Raw genomic sequence first — 12,967 nt, forward strand, 5'->3', positions numbered from 1 at the left:
CAAGTAGCCACGAAAAGTCACTCGAAAGGTGCAAAAATTTCATCTGGAATTTCTTTAAGAATCCGGTCATGATCCAAAAATTCAGGAGGCGGGGCTGACTTCAAATAATCTTGTTCATACAGTTGACACAAAGCCCCGCCTGCAGCATAAATGGCAGAAGTGGAGAAACGCTGACCTACTTGATTGCAAAATTCAGGAGAATACAGGTATTGAGCTCGGCTCTGTTGACAGCGAGCATTTCTCCTTCTCTATAAAGGGCCAGGGCTGTCAATACGCCCTCTGCAGTAGCCCGAGCCTGAGCTAATTCATGCCGGGCGGTGGCCAGTTTTGTTGCTTGAGAAGTCAATTGGGCCTCATGGGATTTCAACTTCTTGTCCTGTTCTTGTGTTAGGGCCTCGGTCGCACGCAGTTTCTGAGTCAGTTGGTCCATAGCTCGTTGATGCTCTAGAGCTTGTTGATTTATACTTTGCTGATGCACAACATTGACTCGACTTTGTTCTTCCTGGAGATTTCAAGCGCGTGGTTGGCATCGGATAGGGATATTTTCAGACTGGTCGTCTTTCTGGTCAGAACTTTTATCTCAGCCCTCAGGGCATGGCTTGCCTGAGTAGGGTCATTCAATTGCAGTTCCAGTTTGGTAACTTTGTCTCGCAACATCTTGTTTTGATGGTTGACTGAATGGAAAGTCTGGTTTATTGTCAGAGACTCTGCACAGGCCTGAAACATAAGAAGAGCATTTGATAAGAGTGAAGAATCCAATAATATCAGCAGGCAATTATGGAATCTGACCTTAATATATAGCTCGGAAAACTTATCCATCTGGGCAACGGGTGATAAAAGTTACATCTGCTGTCTGCTCTCAGCCCACACAGTGGCTAGGCGACCTTTCAGGGTCAAGGAGCTGGTAGGAACGTCCTTTTTAGACTGTAGTCTCGCCTCTGAAGGGGTAGTGGTGCGATAATATAGATATACTAGTGGAGGCGATTGTGAAGATCCCGCGGTGGAGGTAGAGGGCCCAGCAGTTGAGTTAGGAGGAATTGGAATAGGCCCCTGAGAAGGTGTTGTTGGTGGGGTATCCGAAGGACGCTCTGAAGGCCCAGTATTCGATCCAGGAGAAGCGGGAGGAAGCTTTTGAGAAGACGATGGTGATGGGATACCTGAAGGGTGTTCTAAAGGGCCGGCTTCGCCGCCCTGAGATGGCTGCAATGTTGAAGATGAGGCTAACGGGGGCTCAACCTGGGGCTCTACTTGAATATCGGGCGGAGCAGGGGAATCATTTACCGGGCTCGGGATTAGAGGAGGAGTCACAATGGGAGGTGAAGAAGAGAGAACTGCGGCTGGAGGAGGAGGGATAGACGACGGGCCTGAGTCGGACGTCGGAGGAGGGGCTCGACGTCGACGTTTCTGAGACAGTGGCTGGCAATCTGAATCAGAATCATCGGAGGGTGACCGAGCCCTGCGCCTAGAAGAAGAAGGGGCATCTGAGCTCAGGCGGTCATTTGTGGAACGGGCCCGGAGAGCTGCTTGAGAGGCTTCTCTAAACGCGGGGCTGGCAAAGGAAACGTTGCCTAATCTTCCGCCACGACCCCTACGTCTTCCACCAAGGCCCCGACTAGGGGGGTACGGGGATCGGGGAGGACTGGCCGATTGTAGGGGTGTTGGGGTAGTAGGTCGGGTTGTACGCGGGGCCCTAGGGCAAGCAGGGGTAGCCGGCCTAGGGGAACGCGTAGTTCGGGGGCGAGTAGGGCGAGCTAAAGGGGCAAGTCGGATGCCAGAAGACCCTCGTCTAGCTAGTCGGGGTGGAGGATTAGCCAAAGAGGTTCCACTGATTGAAGTCGAAGATGAGTGGGGGAGTGCTTTTCTCTGTAAGATAACTCTGCCGCGCCTCATTATTTCCATATCGCACAGAGGAAGGGGTTGAACCTCCGAAGCATAGGTTAGGACTTCAGCTGCACAAAGTATGAAGTTAATTGCCGCAGAAAAGATCAAACAATCACGAAGTGATAACAGAGCGGAAAGAGAGGCTTACCAAGGGAGCGAGGTGTCTCTAGGGTTAGACAACTCAGGCGAAAATAGGACAACAATTCATCCTCAAATAATAGACGCGGTAAGTTCAGCTGCCAGCCGGCCAAGCGAGACGAGGCTTCTATGTAAGAAGAGTTAAGATGAAATTCTCCCAGTTCGGGAGAGGACGGAAGTGTCTGTTGCCATCGCAGGGGCCACTCTACCTCATGAGGAAAGGCGATGAAGAAGAATTTGTTTCTCCAGCTCGGATCAGAAGGCGGTGGGGATGAGAAAAAAGTAGTGCGAAGACGGGGCTGAAAACGGAATGTGCCTTCTTCCTGGCATCGGAGGGTGAAGAAGCAATGGAATAAGTGGGCGGATCAAGATAGTTCACACACCTCACATAGCACTACAAAGCCACAGAGGATCCTTATAGAGTTGGGGGTCAGTTGACCCAGGGGAATCCGGAAGTAGCGGCATATATCAGAAAAGAAAGGGTGAAGAGGAAGGCGAAGGCCTGCAAGAAATTGCTCTTTGAAGAAGGTGCTAGAGCCAGGAGGAGGATTGAAGAATTGATGTATTCCAGTGGGGATAATCACTTGTACGGTGTCCTCGACGCCGTAGGTGTAACGCAGATCATCCCGGTCCAATTCGTCGAAAGTAGATGAGCCCGGATGGTACAATGCTGCCAAAGAGGGAAGGAAAGAGGGGGACGCCATGAGAAAGGAAAGGGAAGGAAGGAAGAAAGGGTCAGTTACAAAGTTAGCAATGCACAAGTATAAGTTCAAGAATGATACTGAACTTCGGAAGAGGAGCAGGAAGAAAGTCCAAGCCTAGAGGCGAAGCCCGAGGAGGTTATTTATAGCTGCTGAGTAAAGGGGTAATTTCGATAGTTATCATCTACCGGTTCACAATGATTGGCGGGAGTAGAAGAGAGCCGAAGGATTTTCCTTGGAAATAACTCCCAGGGGCATATTTGTAAATGCACTGGCACGAAATACGAAGAGGTGGATCTCGGAAAAAGATATGAACAGCTGTCTTAGAAAAGGATCCTCGCCTTCCCGATCTGAAATTATCCCGGTCTGGGATTGGTATGAGATACGAGGAGGTGGACCTATGGAAAAGATGGTAACAGCTGTTTCTATTTTCCGATATGGACCAGCCCGATCTGGGAGTATCCCGATCGGCACTCATTTCTTAATTCTCTGGTTTTTGTTTAACCTGACCTGGAGTACAGATCGGGGAACAATACCAAGTCAGAGGGACCAGCAGAAAAAGGTAAGGGAAGCGGGTCGGGATAACAGAAGGAGTCTCGGTCGAGAATCCATAAGATCTAAAAATAGGTGATCAGATTACACATTCACAAGGCTTGGGGACATTTCATGAGGAACATGCGGAAAGCATGCAGGTCTACCAATAATAGGACAGATCTATTGTCAAATGATTAGCTTACTATTAAATGATTAGTACGCTAAAAAGAAGCAGGAGATAGTGGTCAAGTGGTATCAACAGAAGGATAAACATGCTAAAGTAAAGATAAATCAGTAGATGGGTTGAAAGAAAGTTGTTCGGCTACAAATTTACATTTACATAAAAAGGGGGCAGTACATATCGCCCTATTAAGAAATAGCGTCAGTAGGGTTGGGATCATCTCCAGCATGGCCAACAGGGGGCTCAGAAGGGCAAGATGTAAACTCAGTCGGAGGCTCAGGAAGGAGGAAGAAGTCGTCATCATCCTTAAAAGAAGGGAATGATCCGTCCGGAATTTCATTCATGATGCGACCTATATCTGGGAAATCTTCTGAAGGGGCGGCGCGAAGCAAATTCTGTTCAAGCATTTGGCGGGCTCCCCCACCCGCACCACAGCATGCTATAAAGCTCATCAGATCTCTCATTTTCCTTAGAAAGAAAGGGGAGGTAACGTAGGCTCGTCTGTAGGCTCTCAGACGACCCACTTCCCCCGCCTGATAATCTATCAGCGTAGCCTCAGCCTTCTCCTTCTCAGCCTGGACCAGAGTCAAGGTTTGTTGAGCTTTCAGAAGGTCGGCCTGCATATATTTAAGAGTCGCTTGGCCGGCCTCCCACTGATTTTGGAGAATTTTCTCCCGGTCATTGCTGGAAACCAACTGACCCTGGACTTCTGTTATAGTCTTCTGGAGAGCTTCCCCAGTCTCCTGCAGGCTTATCAGCTGGGCATCTTTTTTGTCTAGCTCATCCGCTAGCGCCCGACGCCTCTCCACTTCAGAAGCCAATTTGGACTCGCTTGTCTGCAGAGCTACTTCCAGAGCCTTTATCTTGTCAAAAGCTGCATGTGAAATACTGCGGGCAGACTCTGCAGACTCACCAATTAAGCAAAGATAATGCGCTAGGTCTCCAGGAGTGGGATTAAGAGGATCGCGAGGAGTTAGGGGCAGCTCCACCTCTTAAAGGCGAGCCTTTAAGGCTTCATTCTCCCTTTATAATCTAGTAGCGTACTGAAGGGCACTCAGATTAGCGGAGCAGGCCTGCAATGGATGTAGGAGGAAAAATTATATAGGAGCTCATCGAAATAGCATGAAGATAAAAAGACTCACAGAGACAATCTGGCAAGCCGCTTTATCTAGTCCCTCCATTGAAGGATCCTTCCAAAACTTGTGATGGCCTGAGCACCAGGAGGCCGCTAACTCTCCCTCTAATTCGACGAGGGCAACAAGGGGAGGAGTCTCTTCAGTAGTTTCTGCGCCGGCGGCATTTGAGACTGTGAAGGAAGGCAGACGCCATGAATCAGTAAAAGAATACTTCTTGCGACTTTTCCTCCGAGATCTAGAAGTAGACGCGGGAACAGCTGGAGGAAGGGAAGCAGATGGAGTCGCAGAGCTACTAGGCTAGTCCACTAAAGGTAAGGATAGCTGACCGGGAGAAGAAACTTGAGCCTGAAACGAAGTCTGCTCGGGAGGCATAACCCGACCGGGAGTCAAGGCTGAAATGTGGGGCGACATAACAGGAACCTCGGGCCCCAGATTAATCTCCCGATCAGAAGCTACAGTCCCAGTTTCCATGGTAGCTGCAATCCTAATTTCCAAAGGACGGAGGGCAACCGATGATCGTCGTCTGGAAGGAAGAGGTGGGGGTGACGCCTGAAGAGCTGGGGTAACTATCTTCCTTTTGCGTTGGAGTTTTAGGCGTTTGGCTGGCCGGGGAGATACTGCTGGCTGTTCCTCGACTTGTCCTTCAGTGGCATCCTCGACCTGCTCTCCAGTGGTCAGGTCGATCTGCCTTGACTGCCCTGAAGCGGCCAGGTCTTCCGCGGGAACCACGTCCAGAGGTACGGCCAAAGAAGCTTCCTCCTGAGCCGGCGCTGGTAGAATAGGTAGTGAAGTGGAAGGAACCGATTGTGAAGCAGAAGGGCCGGAGCGAGCTGCTAAACCTTGCTTAAGCTCCTCACTTAAAGATTTTAAGTAGGAGACAGGTCGTCATTTTACGTCAGAGGTGTATGCTCGATACATAGTTGTCTCTGCAAAAAGAAAGAAAGATACCTCAATTAGCGAAGAGTAGCAAGGAAGAAAGCGGGATCTTACCAAACGGAGCCCCTATGTCTTCATGAGTAGGGCTGAGCACGAATAAATACAGAATGCCTTCCAATAATAATATAGATAATCTAACGCTCACGCCTTGGAGTTTTTCTGAAGCAGCATCGCAAGAAGATTGATGATGATGAACAAGAAGATTTGCAGGAATATCAGAACACCAAGGGATCGGCTGGAACCAGGGGGTGGATGTAGGCAACCTAACAAAAAAGAAGTGGGACTTCCATCCCTTATTGGAAGAGGGCATATCATAAAAGAATTTATAGCCAGGCCGAGCCTACACCATAAACACCCTCGGTTCGGAGCGTTTGAAAGAGTAAAAATGATGAAAAAGTTCAACAGATAAGGGAAGCTGGTAGGTGCGACACAAAATAACAGTACCACACACGGCTCTAAAGAAATTGGGAGCAAATTGTGAGAGGCAGATGCCAAAGTATCGGCATAGGGAAGAAATGAAGGGATGTACCGGAAACCGAAGGCATCCTAAAATCTGATCTCTAAAGATGGTCATGAAGCCTTCGGGAGGATTTGCAGGATGTTCATTCGTTGTAGGAACTCGAAGATCATAGGCGTCACTCAAGCGCAGGTCAGACCGGATCACGTTTAGGTCATGCTCATCCATATCAGAAATAAAGCTTGAGTACCAAAAGGTGGCCTTACCGTCTGCCATTATCAATATGAGGAAGGTCGAGGGGAAAATCGGTCGAGAAGAAGAAGAGCACCAGACGAGAAAAGCCTAAAAGGGGAAGGATGAAGACGCTGGAGCAGTCGAAGCAACAGAAGGAAGGCAGCCAAACGGTGCAAGGTAATGACTGCGGACTGCCTTTAGGGTTTATAAAGGGAGTTGTCCTAGGGAATATCGAAAAGAGATGTCGAGTATCTTTTTGGGTGAAGCGCCTAAAGCCGTCCGATCGCCGAGGGACAGGTTCTTATGGAATAGCGTGTACAAAAGGGAGTGGCGTGGGCGGCGTCATCTTGCATAAGCATTAAAGACATGCGACAGGTGTCGATCCCCCTAAGAGCTGTATTAATGATGGACGTGATAAGGAAATCATGAGATGAGGCGGGAGTATGGAAACGCTCACGACGCAATTTTCTCGGGAACCATCGAAGAAAAGTGGCGGGAAAGGAATTTAAATACAGCGAAGCCAAGGCTAAGTACAATTCTAATATAATTATCCTCACATCATTATTAATGGTACATTCCTTGATGACAGGCGAAGTTAAAGCTCTCTAAGCAGTTCCCGGTCAGGAGATCGACCTCCCGGTCGACAACCTTCATCCTGGTCAGGAGATTGCCTCCCGTTCGGCAACATTCATCCCGGTCAGGTGATCACTTTCCAGGTCGGAAGTCCTAGACTCTCGCCTAAGTGCGAGTTATAACTGAGCTTTGCTCTCACGCCCAACGACCGAGCTGCTCGGTCGGCTGTCCCAGACTCTCGCCTCAGTGCGAGTTATAAGTGAGCTTTGCTCTCACGCCCAACGACCGAGTTGCTCGGTCAACTGTCCCAGACTCTCACCTCAGTGCGAGTTATAAGTGAGCTTTGCTCTCACGCCCAACGATCGAGTTGCTCGGTCGGATTCCCCAGACTCTCGCCTCAGTGCGAGTTATAAGTGAGCTATGCTCTCACGCCCAACGACCTTTCCAGGTCGGATGCCTCAGACTCTCGCCTCAGTGCGAGTTATAAGTGAGCTATGCTCTCACGCCCAACGACCTTTCCAGGTCGGATGCCCCAAACTCTCGCCTCAGTGCGAGTTATAAGTGAGCTATGCTCTCACGCCCAACGACCTTTCCAGGTCGGATGCCCCAGAATCTCATCTCAGTGCGAGTTATAAGTTATAAATAAGCTATGCTCTCACGCCCAACGATCCCCAGACTCTCGCCTCAGTGCGAGTTATAAGTGAGCTATGCTCTCACGCCCAACGACCTTTCCAGGTCGGATGCCCCAGACTCTCGCCTCAGGGCGAGTTATAAGTGAGCTATGCTCTCACGCCCAACGACCGAGTTGCTCGGTCGACTGTCCCAGACTCTCGCCTCTGTGCGAGTTATAAGTGAGCTTTGCTCTCACGCCCAACGACCGAGCTGCTCGGTCGGCTGTCCCAGACTCTCACCTCAGTGCGAGTTATAAGTGAGCTTTGTTCTCACGCCCAACGACCGAGCTGCTCGGTCGGCTGTCCCAGACTCTCGCCTCAGTGCGAGTTATAAGTGAGCTTTGTTCTCACTCCCAACGACCGAGCTGCTCGGTCGGCTGTCCCAGACTCTCGCCCCAGTGCGAGTTATAAGTGAGCTTTGCTCTCACGCTCAACGACCGAGCTGGTCGGTCGGCTGTCCCAGACTTTCGCCCCAGTGCGAGTTATAAGTGAGCTTTGCTCTCACGCCCAACGACCGAGCTGGTCGGTCGGTTGTCCCAGACTTTCGCCCCAGTGCGAGTTATAAGTGAGCATGACTCTCACGCCCAACAACCAGCCCGGTCAGTACAAGGACTCTCTCGGTTCATATTCCTTCTCTGCTGAGGCAAAATACAGCAGGACAAGTTATCACGAGGGATTGCTTTTCACGCCGTATCTGAAGGGTTGTTTCTAAATATGAAGTCTCATAAGCATATCATCTACTGCCGGACTTGCGTTAACCGAAGGCTCGCTTATATGTAACAAGGTAAGAAGAAGAGGAGGTAAGCTATCTTTATCATATCATTACTTTTTGCTAGAAATGTTAGAAAAATGCAGGGGGTTCTAGAAAAGCATAATGGTGCATAAGCGGTAACGTACGAAGGGATAGTAAAAGTAAAATACAGAAGGCCGACCTTATTTTATTAAGAACAGAGGTACATGGGTCAAACGTTTCAAGTGTTGTCGGACATAGAGACAGGACTTTTTTCTTTCAAAGGAGCCTGTGCTCGAGCTAGCTCCTCTTGGACATTCTCAAGAGTATGCCTCAATTGGTCGATGATCTCATCCTTCAGCTGGTTCTCTTCTTTTAGCCTAGTCAGTTCGTTCTCATGCTTGATCTTCAGATACATGATGTGATGGATCTGACTCTGGAAATCCGATTGAGCCTTCATTTTGAGGGCTATCTCGGCCCGAGTTCTGCATTTAGCTGCTTGCCAAAGCTCTTCCATTTCCTAACACAGAGAGGTTTGCAAATCCCGACTCAGGGTCATATCACGCAGAGACTTTTTCGTAAGAGCTAGCTGATGGCGTAAGGAGGATAGCTCGGCGGGTTCCATAGATCAGAGAAGTATCACAAGGGAGTAGAAAGGCTGAAGATAAGGGTGTTGTTGCGAGGAAACGAAAACCTTTTATAAAGAAGAAGAAGGCGAAGGGATTTTCTTGGAACTCGGAGAAGCGTTTGGAAACTAGTGTCATATTTATAGCAGCAAAGTGCGCTCAGAAGTTAAAGAGTCAGGACCAACGTGGAAAAGAATCATTCATCTCCTGGAAATGCAGGCCGGCAAAGGGATGCGAGAACCAGGTCAGTGAACACTAGGATCGGGGTCTAGTCAGTCGGACTAGAGCCTCATTCGACTAGACTTGAGGGAGAGGCTTGTGATACGGTGCATTTTGTGGGGTCGGTATGATGAGGTAGTCAGAAGTCATGCATACGTGGAGGTCAGAGGTCAAGCATACGTGGGGGTCAGAAGTCAAGCATACATGGAGGTCAGAAGTCAAGCATACATGGAGGTCAGAAGTCAAGCATACGTGGAGGTCAGAAGTCAAGCATATGGGGGGTCAGAAGTCAGACTCACATAGCAATAAACGGAATGGCGGTCAGGACCAGCAAGGACCGAATAGGTTTCGAAAGGGCCCATTTTTGAGGATGATAGGAAGCCCAGCCCCAGGTCTCCCGTTGGGATGGTCCCAGGAGCCCAGGGAAACAATTCAAGGAAGCAGACCTGGAAATGCAAGTCAGAAGACACGTGCAGGTCGGGACGTATATGCTTTGGATAACAATCAGATGCGGGTCGGGAATCAGACCCAACGTGCAGGTCGGGACGTACATACCTTGGATAACAATCAGGTGCGGGTCGGGAATCAGACCTAGCGTGCGGGTCGGGAATCAGACCCAGCGTGCAGGTCGGGACGTACATGTCTTGGATAACAATCAGATGCGGGTCGGGAATCAGACCCAGCGTGCAGGTCGGAACGTACATGTCTTATCCAACAGTAATCAGATGCAAGTCGGGAAGCAAACCCCACGTGCAGGTCAAGATGTACAGGGCAGGGATGACGTAGACGGAAGCAGGTCAGGAGATCAGACACTACAGGACAAAGAGGCGTAACCAATTGTTAGAGAATAATCATCGCATGTCAGGGAATATTCCAACGGTTTGAGGCTCATACTCCTCTCGAGTCCTCCGTCAGCCTATAGGAGGAAGCTACGTGTTGACCACTGCCAGACAAAGCCTGACACCCGACATTCCCTGACATTTGCCAGGCTCCAGAAACATCCATTGCAGTATAAAAAGGGAGGCTTTGTCCCTTATGCAGGTACGCTCACTCGTCATTTCTCACTACTTTCTACTTTTCGTCTTTTCTCTGGGTTTTCTGGGGAAAAAGTACCTGACTTGAGCGTCGGAGGGCCTGACCCGGGGACTTTTTCCCTGGTTTCTGGTCTCTAATGACAAGGGTGCTTGTCTGAGTGTGCGCAGAGGATAGCGTCATCGTCCTTGTCACCTTCTTTCAGCGACTCTCCGTCAACTTTCCGCACAACAAGGTCCGCCTTCATCCGACTCAGCTTCCGGACGGGATCAATTTCCTATAATGATATCTTGGTTATAAAAAATATTGTGTATATTCAAGTGGACAAGGTGTAAACGGACGCTCAAACCAAAGAAATTTTCCAAGTATTATATCAGTGTCTTTGCCATCTACATCTAGAATTTCATGCCACTTATTTGTTCTCTTTCTATATTTCTTTCAAGATTTATGGTTGGCTATAACGTTGTAGGGGAAAACTACCACTAATATTTTCCCTCATGCAACATGTTTCTCTATAATCTGGCTTCTGTCTTTGTCATGTAAGTTGAATTTGTTTGTCATTATGAGCATCAACTTTCAAAATGGAGAGAACCTCATTCTCCACTTCCAGTTGCCTTCAGCAATGGATGATTGATTAGGCAACTGGAACTGAAGTTTTTTTTTTAAAAAAAAAAAGAGAGAAAATATATTATTATAGTTCACTTTCTGAATCTTTTCCTCCCAATATTTATTCATATTTTGAAAGTGAAGGTGCTAAACTCCACTTGTAAAGAATGGATGCTGTGTCTATGTTTTCTTCTTTTCAGCAAGCTGGAATAGGAGTTGACTTCCTCTTCTTTTTGTCCCCTTGTTTTATATCGTTACAGAAATTCCTACGACTATACCAATAGAAAATGAATCAACTTTATCCATTTTATAGCTCCATCAATCGCTTTGTAAATTATATCATTTATTTTATTTTATTTTTGATAATGTACGGATCATTCAAAAAACAAATAGAAGTCGAAATTACATATATTAACAAAAAATTTTGATAAACACATAGTATGAGTATGTATTTAAGTATCAATTAATATTCTAATTAGGTAATGTAAAATTATGATAAATATATGTATCAAATGAAAAAGAGAATAATTAAAAAAGACTTGATTATTGTTATAAGGGATAGAGTCTAATGACGTAGAAGGATTCATATAACTGACTCTATCTAGAATAATGTGAATGGAGTTTTCCATTGACCATCTGACTAAATTCAAGAATCATAACTATCCATGGCGTAACATCACCAATAGTTCCAGCATCACATGCGTTCGAGAATACCCAATATGAGAATCAAACCATCACTACTTGAATTATCCACGTTGTCACTTACCATCGCACCATGCCCTAGGGCAAATTATATCATTTTATTTTTTTTTGTTAATCCAAGTATTGAATTTTTCAAATTGATTAATTTTTTAGATGATTAATCTAATCCCATAAAAATTTTCTATCGGCATAAGAATAAATCCAGAGGTGTAAATGTCATGTTGCTCTGCAATCAACACCCCGAGGTTATCTTTTCAATGGAGGAATTGACGGTACCTCATAGCTAGAAATCAATACATGAATACATGATTCCTTGCAATTGCAAATTATATCATTTATAATGCTACTATGTTTAGTCATTTTTCTGTTAGATGAACAGCAGCAGCGCAGCAAGATGATCACACATGACTATAAACACATTTTAATTATTATTATTTTTACTTATTTGTAGTATCTTCTTATTGTTAGAACTGAAATAACTAAAGCTTTTAAATTATAAGATTCATGTCTATATCAACTGAAGCAAAAAAACAAAAAATAAAAAACCTATTAGTTTGTTACTCAATGCTTGGGTTGAATAGTCTTTCACACATGTAAAGTGTGAAAAATGTTTATTATTTTCAAGAACTTGGTAAGTATTCATTAGGCTCTTATCTAACCCTGGTCAAGCCAAAAGATTTAGTAGTACCTGCTCAGAGTTGGTTGGGTTGGGTTGGGTGTGGCAGTGCATTAATTGATGATTAGCTACCAAATATGCTTGTCATTTGATAAACAAACCAATAATTAAATTTTAAAAAATACATAGACAGATTGCGAAAAATCTGTTCTTGATCTACCAAATTGATATGGCAGCAAAATGCATACTGATCTGATTTGTTCCCCCTTTATTTGGATTATTTATTGGCCAGCATTTATTTTATTTATTATTTTATTTTATTTTATTTAAATGAGAAGACAACATTTACTAGGGGGTTTGCATCAACCTGAGTCAAATTTGGGTGCAAAAAGTGGACCACCACCTTATTCATGAAATGATAATTTTAGTAGTCCCCATACAAAATTCTTGTGATTTCCGCTACCATGTCTGACTCCTTCATCGCAATTTGCCCAATTTTTTTTTGGTCTTTCTTCCCCTATTATTTGAAAAAAAATATATATCTAGAGAAAGAAAACCCTAATTTTCTAAGTTTAAAAATGTAACAAAAACTGAGTCAACTCGTCTCATCCTTTTTCTAAATGGCCCAATTTGACTAGCCCCACCATGAACTTCCATAAAGCAACCACATCACGATCCATTTCTCTCCCTCACACACACCCCACACAGCCTCCACAAGAACAGCAACTGAATCTGAAGAGAGAAGAGATTGGCGAGGAGAGAAGAGAAGAGAAGGCGAAGGATACTTCAAGCTGTTTCCTTTCTTCTTCCTCTCTCCCTCCATCTCTTCCTTTGCCCATAAAAATTGGATTTTTAATGGAGAAAGGACGGCTCCAGTCTCCGAATTCCTCCTCCTCCTCCAGCAGCAACAGCAATGGAGTGTTCGCATCGCCGGCGCAGGCTCCGCCGCTCACTCCAAAGTCCACGCCGAGGTCCGTCAATGCGTGATGCTTCA

At 46.4% G+C, this 12,967-nt stretch overlaps 1 protein-coding gene across 2 annotated transcripts in view; it reads left to right on the forward strand.

Annotated features, from left to right (window-relative positions):
- The window catches only part of LOC121989804, a 33,033-nt gene that overhangs the window by 18,658 nt on the left and 1,408 nt on the right, over positions 1 to 12,967 (forward strand). Inside the window, exon 1 of one of the 2 annotated variants that reach the window (XM_042544064.1) lies at positions 12,670 to 12,944. The exons of the other annotated variant lie outside the window; for it this stretch is intronic. The gene's annotated coding sequence lies outside the window, so the exon portion shown is untranslated. Of the gene's footprint in view, positions 1 to 12,669; positions 12,945 to 12,967 lie in introns of those variants that run through there. 2 annotated transcript variants of the gene reach the window in all.

Source organism: Zingiber officinale, chromosome 6B, assembly GCF_018446385.1.
Source record: "Zingiber officinale cultivar Zhangliang chromosome 6B, Zo_v1.1, whole genome shotgun sequence".
Lineage (NCBI taxonomy): Eukaryota > Viridiplantae > Streptophyta > Magnoliopsida > Zingiberales > Zingiberaceae > Zingiber > Zingiber officinale.